This window comes from Chrysoperla carnea, chromosome 5 (genome assembly GCF_905475395.1).
Source record: "Chrysoperla carnea chromosome 5, inChrCarn1.1, whole genome shotgun sequence".
NCBI classification, from domain to species: Eukaryota; Metazoa; Arthropoda; class Insecta; order Neuroptera; family Chrysopidae; genus Chrysoperla; species Chrysoperla carnea.
The window spans coordinates 2,975,322-3,000,601 of record NC_058341.1 but is presented as its reverse complement, the minus strand read 5'-3'; the positions used below and the strand labels follow the sequence as shown (position 1 = coordinate 3,000,601).

The following is a 25,280-nucleotide window of genomic DNA, read 5'->3' as shown; positions in this document are numbered from 1 at the left end:
ATAATAAATGCCATAGTTTTTGTAGCTGATGTATAAATAAGTATTTGTGTGATCGTAAAGTATTTGAATTAATGTAATGCGGAAGAAGAAGATCGATCAGATTAGAAAACTGTATTATCGATTTTGGCGTAGGACGAAGATAAACTAGACATTATTTATCTGTGTTGAAAAGTATACAAATTTGGAATATTCATAATAATTTCTCTATTTTTGTATTAATCCAAGATCCGTATTACTTTCTAAGAGGGTTATAGCACTTTTCGACCACGTTTCGTCTCTTTCAATACTTCCAAAATTTGATCGTCTCGAAAACCCCGATAAATTTTTCGGGTAGGTACTGAACCCTAAACTCGCACTTGAACTATATCTTAAAAGACTCTCCATTAAATTACCTTTTACCTCAAAGCTTTCTCCAAACTGAACCGATTTTGAAGATCATCAATATCACACATACATAGCGATCAAACTTTCTTCTAGGCCGGGGGTTAAAAATGATTTAAAAAGACCTCAAAATATTTGTATCCATGGAATATTTGAAATTCAATTTTTTTTATCTGTTCAAGGCATGCAAAATAAAAAAAAACTACATTGAAATTGGTATTGGGTTAATATGGAATAAAAATTTAAAAATAATTTTGTTCCTTATTTTGTTTTTAATTCATGGTCGTTAAATTGCATAAAATTAACGATAATAATTATAATTATCTTCATTCTTATTACAAAAATATTTAATTAATTTTTTTTTTTGTTCCAATAATAATATACAAAATGACGAATTACTTTTTTGAAAAATTTAATTAAAAATGCATTTTTTTTTATTAATTTTTAAATTGCAGTGCAATCGTAACAAATATTTATGTTACCTTGATCTGCCAATAAATTTTATCTTACTTTTCAAGTAAAAAATTATTTTAAATTATTTATTTTACTAACTTTGTTTTCAAATAAACAAATTTTTAGCTTAATAGTTAGTGAATCTGAATCACTATTTTTTTCAGGTTGGGTTTAATTCTTATCGGCTGTTGAAGTCTCCATGTATTTTAATAGCAAGTTGGAACTTGTAATAATGAAATGTTAGTACAAATATTCAAAAATTTGAAAAATAGCTTGATAAAGTCAAAAGAAACTGGCAAAACTGGTGAAAATGTTTAAATTGTAAACAACCATTATCCTAATTTCCCGCGATTAAACTACTATTATTTAAATAATTAAAATTGTTATTAAAATAAGACCTCGATATATAGCTGTGATATGAGACGAGTGCTTAACACAAAAAACGAGTAAGGATTTTCATCAGGTTGCCACTGGGTGCCATCAATTGTTGAAAATTCCTCCACAAAACGTTTCAATTTTTTCCTAAATCTGCTGAAAATGCAAAATAAAATCGCATATGGATTTGTTATTTAATTTAAATTTAAATCCGATTCAAGACAGGGGCGATAATTTTTTATACATAGAATTTTGCCTAATGGTCTGTCTTGCCCTAAATTTCGTAAAAACCCTACACCAGTTTTCAGTTTTCCAACAAATTTGCATCTTTTCTCGCTTGCATCGGAAAGCGTTACTTTTCGAAGTAAACGTGAATGCGATTACTTTTTGGAGTAATTCCAACAATTTTAGCTAACAGCTATGATCCATCGCGACCCAAGGAATGTGTTTTTCAAGGGATTTCCAAAGAAGAAGTCTCAGAAAAATTAAACTTTAATGAAAATTGAAATAAACTTTTTCGCCGTATTTTAATCATCTTCAAAATATTTTGTTTTTTAATTTGACACGAAATTTTTCGAAATCTTTTCTTATTCTTGTCAAATTTGATACAATTTTGGGCTTATTTTGAGATAGAAGTGAGTAAATAAGGGCACCTTGCCAAGTAATGTAAATTTATTCTTAAAATGATGCAATAAAAAGATTTAAAAAATACAATTAGTATTAACAAATCAAATCATATCAAAATTTTATTATTAACTAATAAATAATATTAAAAATTATTTGTTATCAATAAATTATTATCTTAACATGTTAATTGTTAAACAAAGTTAATAAAGGTTGGTCACTTTTACTTTCAAAATACAACAATAATATATAACAATAACCTTTTTTGTTGTTTGAAATAACTTCATATTGCCTAGTACATTGGTTAGCGGTTAGTTAGTTAAGTTAACTGTAGTAACTATGATGGTGTTTTTTTTTTTTTTTTTGTATTGATACATAATCAATAGTTATACTGATAAGTATCAGTTATATTATTGAGTCAGCAGCTATATGGTTGGCTTATACAGTTGTTTTAAATTTTAATTTGATTTTATAAGTGCGTTCAAATGTATTGAAGAGACTATTAATGTATCAAAAAAGAGTAGATTTTTTGATTGACTAATGTTCCGAAATGTGAAACTGGTTGCAGTCTTCATTGGCGACAAGCATATCAATAAGTGGCATTCCTCCAAACATTACTAATGACGTCAAGCAATCAATAATGACACCACTTAATTAGACAGTTCTTTCATAAAGTTCATAAATTTGAACAATGTTGTAGTAAATTATTATGGTTTTTTAATATCCTTCTATTTATGTAACAAATACTATTCTCAGGTACAGGATTTTCTTTGCCAGAATTATTTTTCCATGAGAAATAACTACGAGAATTAACCATATCAATTTTTTTTCTCTTGTTTGAGCGCCATTTCTTTCTAAATAGAATAAAAATAGACGTGATGTAGTGTTTTCAGATAGGTTTCTCGTGCGAGTTTAAGAATCCGTACCCGAAAAAATGTCGGGGTTCTATTAAATTTTGTAAATTTCATTTGTAATGCGGTTACCACATGCTAAAAGGATATCACAAAATGCTAAAAGGGTATCACACACATTTTCTTGAGGAAACTGTGTCAGCCTTGATCTCTCGAGTTAAATTAAATTAAAATTAAAAAATTTATTTTGAAAGTGAAATTAATATTTTTTTGAATTCGAATTTCTACCGACGAGATGCGTTTGGCGCTGATGATCAAAAACTTAATTAAATCATTAAACCAAGAACGAAAAATTAAAATTATCGGATCTGATGCAAAGTGTAATGTATTATAATCCGAGCAATGCGAACAGTAAAGGATTCTGAGATTATCTACTATAAATAAAACATCTATAATATTCTACAGTGACTAATCTAAAATAAAAAACAGTTCAAGTTTTATTAACCAAAGTCTCCAAGCCATGCATCAGATCTATAACCACTAAGTGTACTTTAAGTGTTCTCTAAGGTGTACTCTAAGTGTACTCAGCTACTCAGATATAGGTAACTAACTCTTTTATTAGGTGTATAACGTTGCTCTAGTGAACTAGTTTTACATTTGATTGAACGTAATAATAATCAATACATATTACATTGAGAATCAATCGATTGATTGACGAACGATACCTTATACTTATTATTATTGATATTGGTTAAAAATCAATTGAAAATAAAAATATATTATTTTATTATGTATTTTTATTTGTGTGTACTTGAAATTTTATTTTTATACAAAAAAAAAATGTTTTTTATTTATTTATTGACTTCAAAAGAGGATAGGAAATTCTTAATCAGATTGAATTTTACTTACTGGATGTTGTTAGGACCTATCTCTGATAACTTCGCCTGAAAAAATTATTAGTCATGAAGAAATTATTCCAAAAAACGTACGCTTACTAAATCTTATGTTTTATTTCAAAATATGACAGCACTGGTGTCGCCAAAACTTTCTTTTGAAAATCTTTAAAATCAGGAGTGATTCTGGAGATATCTTGAAAAAAATGTTCATCATTAAAGGCTCTCACAGTCTGGATTTTAGTATTTTTATTATGCCAATTATGTTCTTAAGAGAATAATCAATTATCTTAAAAACAGTATCCATTGTAAAATAATTTTATTCTTTTTAGACTTCTTTTTCTTTGAACTTGGTTCTATTTTTCAGATATAAGAAATGAAAGAATCTGTTATTGATTTTTAAGTGTTTTTTTTTTTTTTTATTATTATTTTTGATTGAAGCGTATTAAGTTACCATCAAAGATATTTTATTTTATATATTTTTAATATTGAATACTTTTTTCAATGCCATTCTTCTTGGTTTTTTTGCTTATTCTGCTTTGCAATGCACAAGCAAGAATCGTTGTAACGTGCTGTGGTATATGCTTCACTAATTCTATTCATATGCTGTTGGTAAATTCTTGGAGTTCTTTTTTTTATGAAGGATTTTATATTGGCACGTGAAATATTTAAAAATTTTCTCTTTTTTTTTGTCCCAAGTTTATTTAACAGCCGACAAAAGTTGCGTCATGACTCAGGAAACTACGATAAAACTACGTTATTAAAAAACAGTCCGGGAACTTATCAAATAAAGTGGTCTGGGCGCTGCTCATTTTTGGATATTTTCTTACATGATCAAGATTTTTAACCTCATGATAACCAGGCCATTTAATTCATGTAAAAAACTATGATATTTTATGTGCTATCGGGGAGTTATATAAAAATATAATTTTCTCCATCTATAAATTGGGCTCAACGGTTATAAACTATTTTGTCCCATATATATGGGACAAAAGTTATCATGTGGATTAACAATACTAAACTTATTTTTTAAATTCCTTATCTTAAACTTCAAATCATTAACTTAAGTTACATAACTTTAACTTAACAATATATTAATAATAATTTTTTTTTTTTTAAATATACAAATAACAATATTATTTATTTTTTTTTAGTAAGTCATGGCCTCTTCGTGCTTCAAGCGTTTTATATATTTTATTGTAAGATATACCGCATAGCGCTCGCTCGCTGTATGTTCGATTGATCGATCTGATCCATGGTCTTATTATTTATTAATAAATACCAATATATTTCACTCTTGTTATTAAAAATATCTATCCGTCTGTCTGTCTTATCTACTTACTGTGTTCATGTGCTGTTACAGTGTCTTTGTATTTGTAAAGATTGATAGATCAGCAATAGTAAAAATATTTATAGGTCGATGGTAAAACAAACGAATTTATAAAACGATAAGAAATATTTACAGAATTGATAAAAAACATCTGAAAGATTCAACTTAAAGACAAATCTTTTTCTCGAAAAAGGTAGTCGGAAAAATGGATCCGGAAAAACTAGACCGAAAAAATAGACCGAAAATTGTATCGACCTGGAGTATTGGTGTAATTACACGAGTAGGATTGGTTCACTTTGTCGACTATAAAGGAGTTTGTTGGGCTCTGAAGTTTTTAGCCCTTACGTTCAAAAAATGGGATCAGCTATTACATAAATTTTTGGAAAATTCATTGGAAATTCCCATGTGATCACTACGAGCAGTGATTGTTAAATCCCTCCAAAAAATAAACCTTTCTGTCTAACTCTCATAACTTTTATTCGTGTTTACTTCGAAATGTAACGACTTAAAATGAGTACATTTACAATTTATCGGGACAAAATCAATCATCTCCTGAGAGTTCAATGAAAATACCTCAATAATTGAGTAAAATATCATTAATCACCGGTTTTAGAGACTTCACTAATGAAGAATCAAAACTATTATAAAGATGACGTTTTTCCAAACGCGTCGGAAAAATTGACAGACTAAGATAGTAATGAACGGCTTAAATAATTGAGTTAAGACAAATTCGGGTCATCACCGTTACCCAAAACTACCATCAATCAATCAAGTCTTAAAAATTAGTTCCTTCATAAAAGGACAACGTACAAATTCCATCCGAAATGGCTCCTAGATAAATTGTCTAAAGCTTTGCTAATTTGTTGTTAAGCTTTCTGATCTTTTGATTACATATTATCTATGATAAAGCACTATTTCATTCTCATCTCATCTCATTCTCATATATATAAGTTTTAACGATGGTCATTTTTGACATCTATTGGTAGGAAAATGAATATTTGAAGAAATTTTTTTTCAATTTCTACACTTGCCTTGTTTCGAGCGTGATTGAAACTTGAAAAAGAATTAAAGATTATAGGACATTAAAATTGTATGAATTTACTTACATTTCATAAAATAATAAAGAATCATACTTACTTAAAACTTAAGTAATAATAATAATAATGATCACAGAAGCAACAACATAAGTAATAAAAGTACCTACATATACATACATAAGTATAGTAAGCTATAATAGCTATAGTAGTTTAAGTTAGCTAACAAAGTATTTATAAATAAGTACCACGCCCAATAATCTTAGTCTTAGTTACAATATTTGAAATGTTTGAATGAATATCAACTTAGTTAGTTATAGATATTAGTTTTATGTACGGATAGTGTTGCAATCACTAATAAATTGTTTTATGTATATCTATTGTACAAGTTGATTTATCTGGATTCATACAAAATACAGTCAAGTACAGAACGTTTTATCGTATCTGCTTCGGAGATGTATTCGTTGTGTGCGTAATCATGGTAGGGACAATAAAATCGATGCCAGCGCTTTAAGTCAAAACTTTTGGAGTTAAAGGGGGCTGTTATGACTAATTTGCAATTCTTTACATTTTAATGTTATGGAAAATGTTAAATTAAAATGATTGTAAAACACTAATTAATTAAATAATGCATGAAATATTGTGAAAATAAGAAATCAAATTGCACAAATATTATTTTTCAAATTTAAATTATCATAATTATTTATTTAAATTTGTGAGACAATAATATTAAATTTTCAATGTAAGTCTTAAATGCAATCCATACAATTATATATGCATCCATACAATTCTATAATTAAAGTAGTGTATCGTTACCTTGGAAACGAAACTCACGCACGGAGCGAATAAGAACAATCTCAGTTTTGACTAGAGTATTGTTTTATGTATACTTATTGTACAAGTTGATGTATCTGGATTCATACAAAGTAAAGTAATGTACAGGGCGTTTTTTCATTTCTACTATGGAGATCCTATCAGTTTTGACTAGAATGGAAAAAAATGTATGATATCTCCGTGGCTCACGCAAAACAGGTTGTGTCCAATTAAAAATTAGAGAAGAAGAAAAATTTGCTAAATTTTATCTATTTTTTCCATCATTTATAGCTTAACATCTTTTTTGATAGATTGATAAGAGTCAAAATCGGTTATAATGACACTGAAGAGACCACAAATTTTCGTTTTAACCGATAATTGTTATATGCGATATGTACATTTTTATATTAAATTTGAAAATATGTGTTGTTCGATATGGTTGACTAATTTCGCTATAACCGATATATGAGTTCATAATTTCCAAACAAAATAAAGTGTGAGTCTCAAAATAAAGTGTGGTTGTACATTCTTTGGTCGTTTAAGCCAATATTTTGACCTATAATTCTAATGAATGAATTGCTCGCTATAACGGATATATCGTTATAACCAATGTTGTTATAGCCGATACATTTATTATGTAGGAATTCAGTTTAGACCTTTTATTTTCATCGTTATAGCTGGTTTGTCATTATAACCCATTTTAACTGTAAATTGTATTATGATAATTTTTTTTATAAACGATTAGTAAACGAGATGTAAAACAATATGTAGTGTTTTACTGACATAATTTCGAACCTTCTGCGTCCCAAAATTTGTCCATGGAGAATTTTTTTTTTAAATTAGCGTGTCCCTAAAAAGTTTGAATTATTTTTAAAATAATTTTCTTGCGTAATTATAAAAAAAAAAACACGTAATTTCGATAAAAAACTTAGATAAAGATTAAAATTCTTTTTATACTCAACTAATATATCAAAAGGCATTCTTTCTACAATAAGTGTGCCAAAACAAATGATTTAAAATAAAAAAATAAAATAAAGAATTTAATAATTTTTTTAATAGACAATAAATATTTGTTCATAAATAAATAATTGTTGTTTATAAAATAAAATCAGCTCCAGTAGTTAATAGTCATCTTACAATATTGCTGTAATAGTTGCAATATTAAAGTTAAATCAAATTTATAATATTTATTATTTTGACAAGAATATAGTTTTTTTTTAATATTTTTTGTTACCTAAATGTATTATCATTATTATTATAAAGTTGAACGTAGACCTAATAAATTTTCTAATATAAAAAAAATGTGAGAAATAAGACGAAAAGTCATGAAATCTGAAAAAAAAAAACTATGTATTATGAAAGAATAAATGATTATTTTTGTTGGTAGTTTTATAATCTGCGAAGAGTGTTCCTGTTTCCTTTTCTATGACGTCAATTTTATTCAATTTTAATTACCAATTATCAAAAATATTAATTAATTTAGTTTTTTACCTTTATGACGTCATAATAGTATAAAAAATTTGATTTTATCTACCATATCTAAATTTGAACCAATTTTGCTTAAGCCAAGTAAGTTTCAATTAATTTCAATATTATTCAATCAGGGTTTTAACATATGAATGTTGAGTTAGAAACGACCTGGTGATTAATCTTGATTTAACCTAAGTTTCAGGTAAATCGATAAAATCAAATAAGTATTCCTACTAAATTTGGGTTTTATTTTTAAAATTTGTTATCAAATTTAACGTAGTTTCAATTAATTTCAAAAATACACAATAATGATTTCAACATTTGAATGTTGAGTTTGAAACAATTTGATAGTTAATGTTGATTTAACATATATTTCAGCCAAATCTATAAAACCAAATAAGTAGTTTTAATTGATTGTAAAAATACACAACCATATGGTTTCAGCATCTGAACGAAATGTAGTTTGAGACTAATCGTGGATAATTAAGATTGAAAACAATATACTGTTTGTGACTGTACATTTATGATGTAATATAGAAAAATATACATCAATCAATTAAAAAATATATATATATCTCTCTATAGCGTACAGTCAAATTGGCAGGCGGGTATACAAACTGCAATACTTGATACATTTGATCAGATATCAATTTTTAATATCAATAATATTATTTATTACAACAATATAACTTATTGTTTAATAAGTTTGGTAAGCTATAAAGTTAGTTGGTAAGGTAGATACACATAACATATAGATAAAAATATTATATAATTAATCTGTTGCGTATTGAATACCTTTTTTGCTATTTAAATTCTAAACAATGAGAGGCTAAATTATTATTTAAAAAAATATTATAAAATAATGCGTGTGTTAAAAAAAAATAAAAAATAAATTTTTATAATAAAGGTTACTGTCTTATTGTGTTATGCAAATCACCAATTTTGATAACTATTGTGAAGTTTTTTAAGCGTAAAGACTTTCGAAATACTAACCTTAATTCTGAAATAGATTGCCAACTTACGCTGATTTTTTTTTGACACTTTATCTTATATATCAGAATTATATAATTCCTTATCGGGAATAGATAATAGGGAATATCGATTTTTTTTTCTCGCATTTCTCAACGAAATATAAAAATATCGTAAGAGAGATGACAAAAAGTGAAATTAAAATGAAAAACTTTTTTTTGGATAAAAACATTGACTTTGGTAGTTAATTTCTCCTAAGCCGTTTAGAGAATCGATATGAACTTTTCACAAAAGACGTATAAAAGGATGATTAATTGATAAATAAAATTTCAAATTTAAGAATTAAGGATGTATGAGCATGGTGTGGGGGCACAAATTTAAAAATAGATATTTTCAATTTTGATGATAAATTTATATTATTACTTGACGATATAAGACGAAAAGTAAGAATAAAATTTTTCGATATCTGGCTTAATTTTCAAAATATCGAAAATTGAAAATTTTGTTTAATTATTTAGCTTTCGATATTTCGAAAACCAAGACACATATCGAAAAATTTTATTCTTATTTTTCGTCTACATTCATGAAGTTATAACAAAATTCATCATCAAAGTTGAAAATAAGATAAAAATAATTTCAACCCTTAATCTACCCTGCTCTTACATCCCTTATATGGACGGTGACACTTAGTTTTTTTCTTTTCTAATTCATTGCTAATATGTTTACTTTCTATTAAAAAGTTTTTTTTAAATTTGTTTTCACTCATTCCAAATGAAAATTATCAAAAACTTCCAAAATATGTCGTTTTTTGAGATTCCTCCATTGAGCCAATGTATTTTATATCGATTTTTAATGACTTTTTTCTTAAAAATTTGCACGGATACCTAAGCTGAAATTTTAACCACATATTCTTTGAGTAAAAGACTACCTACAAACAAATTTTGAGCCTTTAGAAAAACCCTTAGTACCTGCTTATACATGAATTGTTTATTGAAACTATTGTCCCTGGAATTTTCTTCAGTAAAATGATTTTAAAATGGTTTTCTTGGAACCAATAATATTCTAATTGTCTAATTTCAATAAAATTATATCAAAAAGAGACTTCAATGGCCGAATAAAATATTTAACCTAGTCGTAAAAATTTCTTTTAAATTTTTAATCTTTTTATAGATAAATATCTTTCAAAATCTTTCAAAATCAAGGAAAATATCGTTTAAATGAATTTCAAATTGAAACATATATTCTCACATAAAAGTGATTTCAGTACTGAATTCAAAAAAGTAAAAAAAATATACCATTTGGGACAATTTTTTTAAAGATAAAAATTTTTCAAAATTACAGTACAGAAAAGTTGAATAATTTCAAGAAAGAAAATGAATAATAATTGAAACGAATAACGGCAGAAAGTGATATGAATGCTCAACAAAGTAACAAACCCACCATCATCAACAAACAAACCAGTTAAGTATTACCTACGTTTTTAATAGCTACTTAATAATAAACAAACAGCCTTACAGTCAAATAATTATTAATCACATTAAAAAGTGTAACAACATTGTATGTAAGCAAGTATAGATGTGTGTGACACCAACACACGCATACAAGTAGTACTACCTAGAGTGGACAGTCTAAAGCGGAAATCGAAAGTAAAATTAATATATACAAAAACATAGCTATTAACAGCTCAAATTTAACTTAAATATCTTATATAGGACGTTCGTTAATACTCATACGTATATCGTCGTCAATAACTCGATCACTTGGTCGCTAGCGGGGGCTGTCCGTCTATCTGTTTTACCATCTTAACGCTGTTTTTTTGTATCGAGCCGCAGCACTGCATGGACGGAGGACGGTGGACGGACTGAAATATATTTTATCTCACTTTAACTACAAAAGAAAGTAATTGAGTTTAAAAAAAAAGTTATAGATCAAGGGCCAGGCTTAATAATTGATCGAGTCATTTTGGAAAACTTATGTCACTGATGGCAAGATGGTCTATAACATTTTTTTCACCAATTTTCATAGCCGGGTAATTACCTATCAGAAAATCAGGAAGATTTAGTACTCGATCTAGTAATCCCAGTCAGAAAGGAGATATAAACCTTCCCAAATCAACATGGTTACGAAAGATATGATTTGCAAACATCTCTCAACCTACTTCTAACTAAAGAGGAGATGCACGACGCCAAAGTTTTGCCGAAAATCAAGAAAGTAGATCTAAGAAAGTGGCCGATAATACCATTGCTACCTATCTGTCTCGTGAAATTTATATCTCGAAAAAGCCTCCCCGAAGTTAAACTTTTCGAGGTTTATGTTTTTCCTTTAATTGGGATTACGAAATTAAGTGTGAGGTGATCTGATATTAAAATCTGGACAAAGCTATTTGGCCAGATTTTTTCCGTACATTTTTCAATGGGTCAAATGAAGTGTATAAGAATGGGTTAAATGAAGTATCAGTCACATACGAAATCACCCATATGCTCTTACGATCACACAAAAATCTTAATTTTTGGAAAAATATGGTTTTTTTTTCAAAACGGGAGACGATATTAGCGGTGTTTGCATCAATTTAACCATCCCAGAATTCATTCTCGCTAGAGAATAATTATAAATCGTGATAAATATAATCTTCAGTAAATATTCATCAATTTCACCCAGAAAAAGGGATTTCTTCTCTCAAGATATTTTTATAGAACCAAAATTTTGGCAAAAAGAATGTCTTGGCGCAAGGAAGAACATTTTGGTTGTCTTTTTTGTACTTGACTCACGAATAACTTTTGTGTAATCTGGCTATTCTTTTTTTTTTAGGCCAAGAAAATCTTCGTATTAAAAAAAGGACTCCAGTACAACTTTATCAACAGCTTCCCAAATTTTCATCAACTTTGATACGATTTTATAAAATATGACGCCTGGCCCAAGTGCTATAAAAAAGTTAGATGAACCAAAGAAAACAAAAAAAAAAATTTTTTATATATTTAAAACTGTAACAAAGTACTAAATTTTAAGTTTGCCCTACCTTGATATCAGCGGCGTGGCAGCAGCTAGCGGTCTTCTAAAGTATATCGCACGACGACGCGCCACATACTATACTCAAATCCATTCATACTGCAAGAGTACATCGAGCAGAGCGAGCGCATACTACTTAATACTTACTTACTACACTTACTTAAGTTAAGTGTGTGTATGTTGTGTTTAAGTCACTTCATATTCTCTGCTGAAGAAGAATTAAGGTGCTTGTTTGAAAAAGAGTGCTTTAATAATATAAAAAAAAAGATTGCACACACGTTGACTTGTAAACTGAACTGCAATGGACAACAGCATATTGGACTGGCTAAGAAGAAGAGATGTTTTTACGCGCGTCGCACTAATATTATGATCTTAAAGAAATTCAGTTCGCTCAGCTATGTCAGCCGGCGAGCATTTCTTCACAACAACAATCATCTAGTTTAATCAAATATATATATAAAATAAATACGCAAATAATCGTTCGATTTACAACAATCATCAAATCAACAATTGAATTTTTTTTTCTTTATTATTCAACTTTTTTTTTATTTCTTTTTTCTTATTTGCTTTATTTTTTTTTATTTCTTTTATTCTTTAACTTTAATTTTGGTTACCAAAGGATTAATTTCTTGTTTTTCTGTGAGAAAAGTGTGAAAATTTTTAAAATAATTTACTCTTGTGTGGAAATTTTTGATAAAGTGAAATGTCGTATAATTTTCATTTTGAACGGTGGTTTTTTGAAACAGTGTTTTTTTGAGTTTTTTTATAAAAAGTTTTTTTTTGAATCAGATGTTTTTGATCAGTGATTTGCACGTGGGTATAGAACAGTTACCCTCTTCAACGATTGTACGGAAGTAAAAGACTAAGAGTGTTGTTTTGAACTGGTTTCGTTTATATTTTTTTAACTGTTCTTTTTCTTTGGATATTTAAATGGACACGTTTTTTTTTCGATTTTGAGTTTTGATTGAAAGTTTTATTTTTTATCGTGATTTTATTTGTGATTTTTGAATATTTGAGTTTTGATTTGAGAAGCTTTTTTTGGAGGATATTTTTTGTGATTTTTTTCTAAACGCATGCTGTTTTTTTGTTGTTGCATGGTTTCGTTTTAGTGGATTTTTTATATTGAGCAAGGTCAGTGTTGGAAAATTACTATCGTTTTATTTAGACTAAGAAAATTTTTGTATACTTCCGTCGCTTCAAAGGATAATTTTAAAATAATTTTTGTTTTCTTAATTTTTTGGGATAAGTACCTAATTAATTTACGAAATTTTTACATTATTGACGGGAGTTTTTTCTATATTTTTTAAGATTTCTGGCAGGTTTTTATTCAAAGCAAAAATTTGATCTAATTTTTACGACACTGCTGATTTATGTCTTATTGAAAAAATTTGAATTTTTATGATTCTTTTCTTGATTAATGCGTGATATTCATTTCAAGAAACGTTCGTTTTTTTCGTTAAAAATTTTCATCAAGAAAATGTAATTAATTTTCTTAGATTTTACAAATATTTTTGAGCTTTTTTTATTATTTTTTTCTATTGATTTTAACAAAATTCAAAAGTTGTAGGAATGCTTTTTATTTTTTAATTTAATAACTTTAAAAATCTTTATAATAAATAAAATAATTCGATCTTTGATAGAGAAAAAATTTATAAATATAAGAATTGAAATTAGTGAAATCCCGATAAATTATGTTTAAAAATTATTGAGAAAATCTAGCTTACTTTAAAATAAAAAATCAAAATGGATTCAAAGATAAATTTATGGCTAGTTTTATCATAAAAATTTCATATTTACTTTTCTATTTTATGTAATATCTGCTTAATTTTATTTCTGCCAATAAGGAAGAACTTGATATTAGTAAAGAATATAAGAGGCTGGCGCTGCGCTTATCGTTAAAAATTAAATTTTTAAATATTATTTATTTAACAATAAAATGTATTTATTTTAAAAGGGTAATATTTACTTGTAAAGATGTATACTTAAGCTGTTAGCAGCTTCTTTAAGTCAATTTAAGTTAGTTAATGGTTTATTTGTATTTAATAAACTTTAAAATGCGTTAGTTTTGTAACGCGTGAAAAATATTTTTTACGATTTATACTTTATACCACAGAAAAAACTGAAATTAAAATTGAATTTTCTTTAACTTTAATTTTTTGCCCTTTTTTATTTACTCGTATTTACTTACTTTCATTCTTATATGATATAAAAAAAACTAGAAAAATGGTCGAAGCATCATGAATTTTTCCCTGAGCTTCCAATGTTATTCAAAATTTTTTTAAATTGATAACTTAATAAATTTTATATTATTCTTTGAAAAATATTTTTCCTCTTATTTCGGTTATTTTTATATTTTTATTTTTATTTAACGAATTCTATTTCGTAAATGAATCCTGGTAAAGTTGGATATAGGATCAAAATTAAATCAAATTAATCAATTCTCAACATTTCATAAATTAATTTCGACTATATCAAGCCTTGAAAAATACATTTATGTCCTTAAATAAATCAATAAAAAATTTAATAAACTCTCCTGTCTACCTCGAATTTAGATCTTTACTCTGTATGAAAGAGTTCCCGCGTTGAATTTTTCCGTAACATTAGCTCATAGATTGAAGAAAAATTAGCTTCTAAAATATGTAACACGGATTATAAAAAAAATTTTAAAAAATTAAATTAAAAATAAATAAATGTTTAAACATTTAAACAAGTGATGATACTGATCTTCATTGGCCTTTATGTATTTAAAAAATATATAAATAAATAAAATAAATATAAAAAAATCTTTAAAAAAATATATAAATTAATATTTGTTTAAACAATTAGTATATTAGTTATTAAATGTTTATAAACGATGCATAACATATGTTAATTATTTATTAACGCTAAGTGATCATTAACGATTATATTTTTTTATTTAAATGATTTAAGGGTTTTTTTTGTTAAACTCTCTCAAAAAAATAGTTAAAAATTATTAGATAATAACTATAAACAAATTCATAGACTAATTCATAGATAGATTTCAAAAATATGTTACAATTTTCTTACAAAACGTTCCGTTGCTAGAAATTACAACTTCTTAAGGGTATAATTTTCTGTTTAGAAAAAAGCTCTGAAGCTACTTTATTTTCTGTGTGGTTTTGTTTTCTAAGAAGTTTATCTACAAAAAAAAAAACATACTCTCAAATTTCAGAGAGTTTTTGCTTAATAGTGCTAAAAATAAACGCAAAAAAGCAAAAGATAAACGTGGTTTAGTTATCAATCCACTAGATTATTTTCTTTTTATTCTTTTTACTTTTTCATTTAACGTCTGTGGTAATTGATTAATTAACTTAATTGCTATATATTTCGAATATTTGTGTGATATATTTTTCTTTATCTGTGGTAATTATGAGCTTTAATCATCAAAGTGTGCTCATATTTATAAAGTTTTACAATTAAAATACTCTTAAATCTAATTTCAATTCTTTATTATAATAATTATCTTGATATATAAAAAAAAATATATCTATGATATGTTTTTAAGTGTTGTACTAAGATATCTTAGTACTAAGATATATCTATGAGTGACTTAAGTATCCAATATAAATATATAAAATCTTTACTTAATCAACACTTCTTAAGACAGATAAGATGAATTTATTTTTTATTTTTCTGTGATTATTATGATATTATTAAGTTGAATTATCATTAAATATCATCACTGCACAATGTGCAGCACGTTGAACGATGTAAGTTCGCTTAAGTACTTGCTGTTTTGATGTTTTTTTGTATGTTATAGAAAGATAATTTCTTATTTTAATTATTATTTATGATACACAACAAAATGTATAGTTTTTGATTAATGATTTTTGTTTTAAAATATTATTATTAATTAGCATAATGATCACGATGTAAGCACGAAAAAAAAAGTTTTAATCTTTTCAATTTTTACAAATTTTGAGAAAAGAATATGGGTGATTCCATGAAAAAGTATACAATAAATGGAAAAATTATTGTTTTTAATGGTAAAATCCACTATCCATTAAATTAAACACCAAATAATAAATTACTAAAAAATTACGCATGAAAATAAGATTTTGGTGATCATCTTTGAAAGTTAATACCGTGTATGCATTTTTGAATGGATAATTATTATGTTTACATGTTTAAAAAGAAAACCAATTAATTTTTATAAAAAAAAAATGAGTTTTTATTTATTTATTTATTATTATTTTTTTAAATATTTATCTGATGATGTTACAAATTTTTTTTGAATTCATAATTTTAAATCAATAATTATGTTTAATTGCAATAAAAAATTGGGTTTTTTTACTTCATTTTAATTGAAAATATTTTAAAAACTGATGAAGTAGTCTTTATTAAGCATCGAAACGTTGCATCGAATCATTTAGTTTATTGGTTTTTACATCTATAACCAAAAAATTGAAATTAAAAAATATTTTTTTCTAGCCAAGCTTAAGTTCCATAATACATGTTGACTTGAGTTTTCTTTTGTTTACAAATTTTCCGTCGCTGTTGATAGTAGCTCTTAATCTTACTCGCCTACTCGACCAGGTTCAAATAAGCTAATTGGACTCAAAATAAGTGATTGAGATAGAAAAAGAAAATAAGATATTTCTCAAAAGGGACATTTTCATTTGAGTTACATCAAAGTTTCGAATTAATGATGACTTGGTTGAATTTTTTTTTTAATAGATAGAATGAATTTTCTATTTTTAAGCTATTTTCCTGTTTCTCTTTTCTTTTATTATTATTATATAAAAACTAAAAAATGAAATAATGTCAAATAAAACAGAGATTCATTTCCTTTAAAATATCACATAATTAAAATTACGATTAACTTTAAAAATCATTTATTTATAAAATAAATTAAAAAAATAATATATTTCTCAATTGACAATAAATAAAATATTCACATTAAAAATAGAAATTTCATTTTTTAGCGTTCGTTTGCGTTATATAAAACTGGTTCACTCACAATCTTCACAGATTAATAAAACTGAATTAAAAAAAAAAAAAATAAATAAATAAAATGTGATATAAATAGCAGAGCAGAAAAAAAAGTAGAAATATTAAAAACCAATAAAAAAAAAAAACTATATAAGAAAAATACTTTTTCAATTAAACACACAAAATATTGTCATCTCTTTTTAATCAATAGTGATATTGCATGGTTAGATTTAAAAGTGAAAAATATTTATTAAAAAAAAAATCTTATTAAAAACTAATTTTGTGATATGAAAGCAATTAAATTTCATAACATTGAAGGCAAAAAATATTTTTGTTAATTAATTTTTTTTTATTTTTAAATTGTTTGTTACTTTAGAGTAATTAGATCCAATTCTGTCAGTGTAATGATGATAAAATAGATTTCTGTATTCTTTGTATATAAATAAGAAAAAAAAAAGATAAAAATTGCTTTAAGAATATTGAAATTTAATTTTCTATATTTGATGTCTTGCTCATTGAAAAGTATCCGACACTACCCGGTGCTAACGCAAAATTTGGGAAAGGAAAAACAGTAAAGTTTTTATGCCATTTTATAGTTTTACATATAGTCAAAAAAGTGGCCAATTTTTGTACAAATGTTTATTTTGATTGTAAAAAGGTCGCCTTGAAAGTCACGCATGGTCACGTGTGTGCGTCTGTAAATATTGAAGGTCAAAAGTAGCGAAATTCAGTTTTTTAGAATATCTCGTTATCTTTGCCATTCTTGACATTCGCCATAAAAGTTGTAGAAGATAAAATTCTCTACATATTTTGTCTGAAACATTTTTTTTATTCATAAAATCGCTTTTGAAATAGAGGTCGCAGAAGATGGAGCGCTTAGCTATACGTATCTTAGTGTAGGGACAATTTTTATAAATTTATATTTATAAATTTGCATTCAGTAATTTTTTCAATATTTTTGGTGTGTTTTTGATTTATTTTTATGCAATTATCAAGAAATTTCATGGTGCGAAACATATCATTTTCTTCCTTTAATAATTTCCGCATAAAAAATTGACAATATTCAATTTTTTTTAATTAGATAATTGTACTCGCAAACTTCCGTAGAATAATTATAAAACCATATGCTTCACACTTAAAAAATCTATCACACAATATGTGTCCACTAAATCGTATCATAAAATTAATTCCAAAATATTTAAAATTAATTCTTTGTAAAAAAAAAAAAAAAATTAATTATATCGCGTATGTAGATGTTTAGAGAATACTTTCAATTTCATTAACTTGTCCCATGGTTATTAATTTATTTGAATAGAGAAGAAAAAAAAAGGTTTTTTTTTTATTGAAAGTAAAAACTGATATTAACTGTAACAAAATGATTGCATACCTTCATACTTGTTAAAATCATTTTAAATAATTCTGTCCTGGAAGCCCGTTAGAAAAAGAAATGGCTTAGTTTTTCTGCAAAAGAAATGATAAAAGACTTCTGTTTAACCCATCTGTAATCTTCAAGCACGTGGTGAGAGATTTGCTCACGTGCTCTACACATTAAATGTGTAATAAATTTTATTTATTTTTTAATGCATTAGCAAATTAGAAATAGTGTGATTACGAGATTATTAAATGATGTTTGAGAGTGGAAATATTAAAGCAGAGAATTATTCGAAATAATTGAATTCATTTTTATTAATTTTACCATATTTCTATCACAATTTACCGAGTACAACTTATATTAAACTAACGAAAGTACACGAACAGTGTCGAAAATTTCCAAAGTTATTATTATTTTCCTTACGCATAATTTCTGAAGAACTTGAAGAAATTGTAGATAGAGAAAATATACTTAAACTCATAACGCGAGTGTTGATGGGTTATAACAAATTTTTAATAAACTAATTCATGAATCAAACTGTACTGATTTTTAATTATTGTACATATTAATTATTATTAAAATATATAATAATTATTATAAAATATAATAAATATAAACATGGATATATAACGTCAAATAAATAATTATTTTAACACTATTAATAATAATTTTTAATAAAAATATTTTATAATATAGTATTTAATATCCTACTTGATTAGTTCAGATTTATCAACATAGGTGGCAGTTCGTTCAGAATTACAAGACGGTATACGATGTATACCCACAATCTAGATACATTTCTGATATACAGTAAAAGAGTGATCTATCTTATAAAAATGGGTCTGTTTAAGATCTCCAGTGGTAAAACTTCATTCTTGTAAAAAAGTAAATTAAATCATTTCTTAGAACTTAGTTTCGAAAATGGAAAACTATCACAATTTTTTCTCGATTATGATTACATTCATGATAATGGCTGATCAAAGTGCCTCTTTAAGTCATTGCTGCTCTGAAAAGGACTGAAGCGTAAATCACTTTGGCCTAGAAAGGAGGAGAAAAATTTCTTTTTTTCCGCGTAGTTTAGATATCGCGAAGCTCTTTTTGAATTTTCCGGAATAGTCCTGAGTCTTGTTGACTGAATGAATATTATGATAGGACCTAAAATCGCTGAGCTACAGTCATAATGGTTGCAAGTGGAAAAAAAGGGTGAAATAAAAACGCAAAACGGTATAGTAATTTTCTTCGTTTTAGGAGTATTTTAGGAGTACGGTCAAAGAAAAGTAAGCAAATATCTTTGTTCTCACCTGTACCGTGTAAAACTATTGCCATGGTGCTTAAAGTTACTTTAGCATATAGAAGCATCTTTTCCAACATGATTCCTGGTGGATCATTTCACCCGAAAAATTTTATCATAGGCTTGTAGTCTAGTAACTGCCTTGTTACGAATTCGTCTTCTTCTTTCAGCTCACCAATTTTAATCTTATGTTTTGATATTCCGAATCGAAAAGGGTAAAACAGAACTATATTTTTGCAATCTATGTGTGTCTTCTTGAACATAAGTAAAGTATTGCCGACACGGACGTTACAGCTATTTAATATAACAAACAAATACACATCTCTAAAGTAACTTAAGTTAAGACACATCCCCCGCACACATGCCATGGCTACATTCAGCTTACACAACACAACTACTTATCTATCGTATGTACTCTCATTAGATGGTTGTGTCACGTGCGTGAACTTTAACCTTGAAGCGTGTGCAAGCATTTCATCATCTTGAGTTAAGCTAACTTTATAAATACTGCACATAAAGTTATTTATTATGATCAAGGTTTTTGTTTTTTTTTTTTGAAATTTCTGTTTTAATCAAATCGGTCATTAATCAACAATTTTTTTATTGTTGAAGGTGACGATTGTATTGGGGGCCGTGTTAAATTATGCAAGGGCCACGAACATACATCAGAATTTGTAGACCTTTCCACAGAGTGCAAATATTTTCTATTCTTGGAGAAATTCATTTAGTTAGGTTATGGATCTCTTGCGTGATGAATTTGATTCATTTAGAAATGATATCTTTTTTTTACCGATATAATTTTTCATAATTTTGCAACTTTATATATATGGGAGCAATTATTACATCACAATTTGTAAATAATCAGAATTAATAAATAAATAGTATCCAAGTCATTAAATAACTATTAAAAATAAATCAAAAAAATTTGATGAAAAAGGAAAAAAAACTGTGATACATATTATTTTAAAAATTTTGTTTAATTTTTAAATATGTGAGAATTTCTTAAAATTAGTTTGAACAATTATACATTTTTAGTTAAAAATTCTAATAAAAATAATCATTTAAAAATATTAATAATTAACAACAAATTAACGGTATTTAATGTTTATTTTTTAGACAAATTTTTTAGACAGATGTCCGAACTAGATTAAAAAATTGATAATGATTAACAGATTAGTATTTAAAAACTTTTGTTTAAGCAGGAAAAATACCGTCCACTTTTTATGTATGTCATTAAAATTGTAATATTGAAAGTTGATTGGACAAAAGTATCTGGCGCAGGACTTTTATAAAATGAATCATTCAAAATTGAAATTTTAATATCGTATGAATAGAAAATGTTGAAGGGTCGCATATATTTTAATGTTGAAAACTTTACTCTCCACTTTTATAGATTAAAAAGTAAAAAGACTTCTACATTTATTAATTACATTATCTTAAAATTAAAATATATTAATCTGTGAGGTCATTTCCAGTTTCAGTTTCTGAACGATATACGAAAATTTTGAATGATAAATCTATTTATTTATTACATAAGAAAAGATGAATGCAAATAAATAAATAAAATAAGTACAAAAAGAATAATAAAAAAGTATAAAAATGTAAATGAGGTATATATAGATTTGATTAGATGACAGTTAAATAGGACATAACATGGATTTTATAACACACTGTCATCAGTGTCATCCATATCGTCAACATATATATACAGTACCAACGATGGAGATGATCCCCATGTAGATACTTAGATTGATAGAACAAACCACATATAATAACATTTCCGTCATAATAATAAAAAAGACATTTTAATAGTAATAATAAAAAAGAAAATAATACAAATTATAAAAAAAAAAAAAAAAAAAACAAATAAGAAACTTGTAATATAATCAAATAAAAACTATGTCGTTTTATTTTTAATTCTGTGATGTTCCCCTTCAATTTTTTATTGATCTGGGTTCTACAAACGCTTGATGTATACAAAATTGGAACTTCCAATCCTTTAAACAGATAAAGAAATGAATGCAAAAACTTTTTGTTCAATTTTGAAAGAAGGCAAAATTCATTTAAGCTGAATCGGTAAAAAAAGTTTTAGCTTCTTCGGTGACCTAGATTTAAATGGTCGGTTTTTGGTATCATTTTTGTTATGAAGAACGATAAAGTGCAATAAGAAACAAAGTTCCAAAAAAAAACTTCCAAAAATGAACTTTAAAAGAACCATTAGCTAATTAACACTGCATTAGTTTACAGTTTTACATGATATAAATTAACACACTCATTAACACATACAAAGCTATTAAATTATAATTATTATAATTAAACCAAAAATAAGTATCGATGATCGATATTTTATTTAAAAAGTAATTCACATGAATAGCCGGGCACCATATGGTTCTTTTTTTTTTCTTTAAAAAACAAAAACAGTAATTAAGAAGCACCATTACCAGAGAGCTCTTCACTGATGAATGAATTGCAATATTATATTACATAAAAATAATTATTGTTCAAATAATCATAAAAAAAATTATAATTATTATCATTAAATAAATTTATTGTTTGAAAAATATCTAGTTTCGATATTTTCTCATGAATTTCATCAATTTCCTTGAATTGAATTATTAATTTTAAATTATATATTACAAATATTAAATTTTCTTAATTTAAATTTTCCTTTTTTTTTTTTTGTTTAAATTAATTTCAGAATATCTAATTTTTTTTCTGAATTTATATTTAATAAAAATTTAGTTGAAATGATCAGCGTCATATTCTTGATAAATTCAAACAAGTAAAAATTATGTCGAATCAAAAAATGGTAATATCAAGATGGTTTGACGATTTAATGAGTGTTTGAAATGATCAGCGTCATATTCACAAAATCACAGAAATCAAGGTGGTTTGACGATTTAATAAGTGTTTTTTGAAATATCTAATGAAAATTACTGCAAAATCAAAGCATTTTGTAAATGATATTAGGTGAAATATCAAAAATCCTTCACCTTTGATCGTAAAAACATCCTGCTTTTTTCAAATTCTGGAACATAAATTTTAATTAATCCCTCACAAATTTGGATAAAAATCATTGTCTTGAGTAATCAGGAATCTTTAGCGAAGCAAGTTCAGTCAAAAAAAAGTCGAAGCAAGTTCTGTAGATTTTATAATTCGCTAAAAACTATAAAAAAAATTATATAATTTATTTCATGCCTAAGTAATAATAATTGTATTAAAAAATTACCAAAAAACACTTTAAATAAAAAAAAGATGATTATCTATTTAATAACTCATTTGAATATTAAATTTCAATTTTTATAAAAAAAAAACTTTAAAATTCCATTTTAAATAATTTGAATACATCATTTGCTTACATTCTTTGTGTAATAAATAATTACTTAACAATTTTTAATTTATTATCTCAATTTATTTTTTTGCATATTATTAAACTCTAAGTAACACCCAATGTTATTCTGAATATTAAAAAAAATAAAATTATTATTTCATAAAAACAATAAAAGCAATAATTTTTTTTTGCTATTTTTAATGTTCATCTCTTGTTGAAGAATGAGAATGGATGTGAATTAGAACTATCAGAACATATTTATTAAAAATTTATTTTTATATTGTTGCACAAAGATAGATTTATATTATTTAATATTTTTCAATTGATAATTTATAAATACACAATTATTATTATAATATTTCTTAGCATACCGTATAACAGGTCTTTCATTCAAAATTCATCAGGCCTTTTAGTGTGGACTTTGATAATAAATACTTTATTTGAATTTCATCAAATTCTTAAGAAAATAAGGCTTACAATCATACTTTCTTCAAGAGTATTCAAATCTTATAAATCTTCACATAATTTTTGATGTCAAAAGAATGTTCCACCCAATCAATTATGTCAACAATACGCCATTAATTGTGTCAACCCATCGATATAAACCCAACTGTACTTTTATGACATTACGTATAATTCTTCAGAACCATGTCTTTGTTGAATTGCAATAATTATTACCGATATTTTTATTTCCATTGTTTCCGATAAAGAAAACAATACATAAAATTTTCACATCGGGTCGGTAACATAGTAATTCTACATTTTTATACTCATTTATATTTTTTCCTTTTTTAAAGTTTAAAATAATAGTTTTATATTATTTATTATATATTTTTATTTGAATAAAAGTGAATTTGACATTGTGTTCATATATAAAACAACTATTATCCGTTTTTATTGTTACTCATAAAATTTATTAATAATATTATCGTTTTCAATTGTTATTTGTTATGTAAAAATATTTCTCATTATCTATGAAAAAGATAACAGACTTGGAAATTAGTACAAAATGTTTATTATTTTCAATTTTTATTATAAATTATATTATTGTGACTTAACAGGCTCCATAACAAAAAAAAAAAAAATTATAATATAGCCAAATATCGTGGAAAAAAAGCCCGTTATGTCAATATTAAAATGACCTTATGTATTGAGTTTTATTAAAAATTGGGGGCCTCGTTTTCTTTTCAACAGTATCTAAAAAAAACATGCAATCGAAAGAAAAATTTAAAAAATTTATATTTGCAAATAAAATTGAGTTCGCTGAAGTATAAAGTAAAATACATTAGTTGTTCATCAAGGGAGGTCTTATTCGCTGACATAAATTGACATAAGGAACGATTTAACATCAAAAGACGATCTCTTGTAATATTTATTTATTTCTATCGATACGGATGGCTTTGATATTTTATTATTATATTTTCAAATATACTTCAATAATACATATCAATATTTTATTATTTATTATCCAACAATATTTTTTAAACTTTTGTTGCAGAAGGTTAATGTTTTCATCCCGAAAATAGCGATTCTTTTAAATTTTGTTAAAAGAAGGAAAATTATTTTAACATCGATTTTGATTTTAGATCAAATTTGACTCTTAAATCCTTAAAAGTACAGTAATCGTGTCCTTCTTTTGACATGACTTTTAGACCAGGTTGGATCCAAGCTTGCTCTATTGGGAAGATCATTAATGGCGTCAAGCAATCAATATGGGAAACATAAGCATGCTTAAATTTTACAAAAATGAAAAGCAGTGGTTTATGGAATGACTAGACCCTTAAAGGAGTGTTTTGTATTTTATTAGACAGTTAATTCATACATTTTAACAATATTGTTGTAAGTTACTATGGTTTTTCTTAATATCCCATCTATTTACTCTTACTGAATTCAGTTTAAGACTGTTGTTGTAGTTATATAACTTAAAACGAAAGTTTCATATATTTTTAAACACTCATTTTTTCCCGAACGTCGTCAATCAAACACATATTGGTTTGTCATCAAAAGATCTTACTCACCACACAGTCTGTATAATTTCAATATTTCCAATATTTGTAATATTAATAATATTTGTCATATTAAATATTATTCTTCAATGTTTTTACATTTTTTTTTTCTAAAATACTTTTTTTTC

General features: G+C 25.8%; 1 protein-coding gene across 1 annotated transcript in view; it reads left to right on the top strand.

The window, feature by feature from the left end:
• Positions 1 to 13,291: 13,291 nt before the first annotated feature.
• LOC123300245 (early growth response protein 1-B-like) overlaps positions 13,292 to 25,280 on the top strand; it is a gene marked incomplete at its 3' end in the record, with an annotated part of 165,648 nt that continues 153,659 nt past the window's right edge. Inside the window, exon 1 of the mRNA XM_044882780.1 lies at positions 13,292 to 13,330. The remainder of the gene's footprint in view (positions 13,331 to 25,280) is intronic.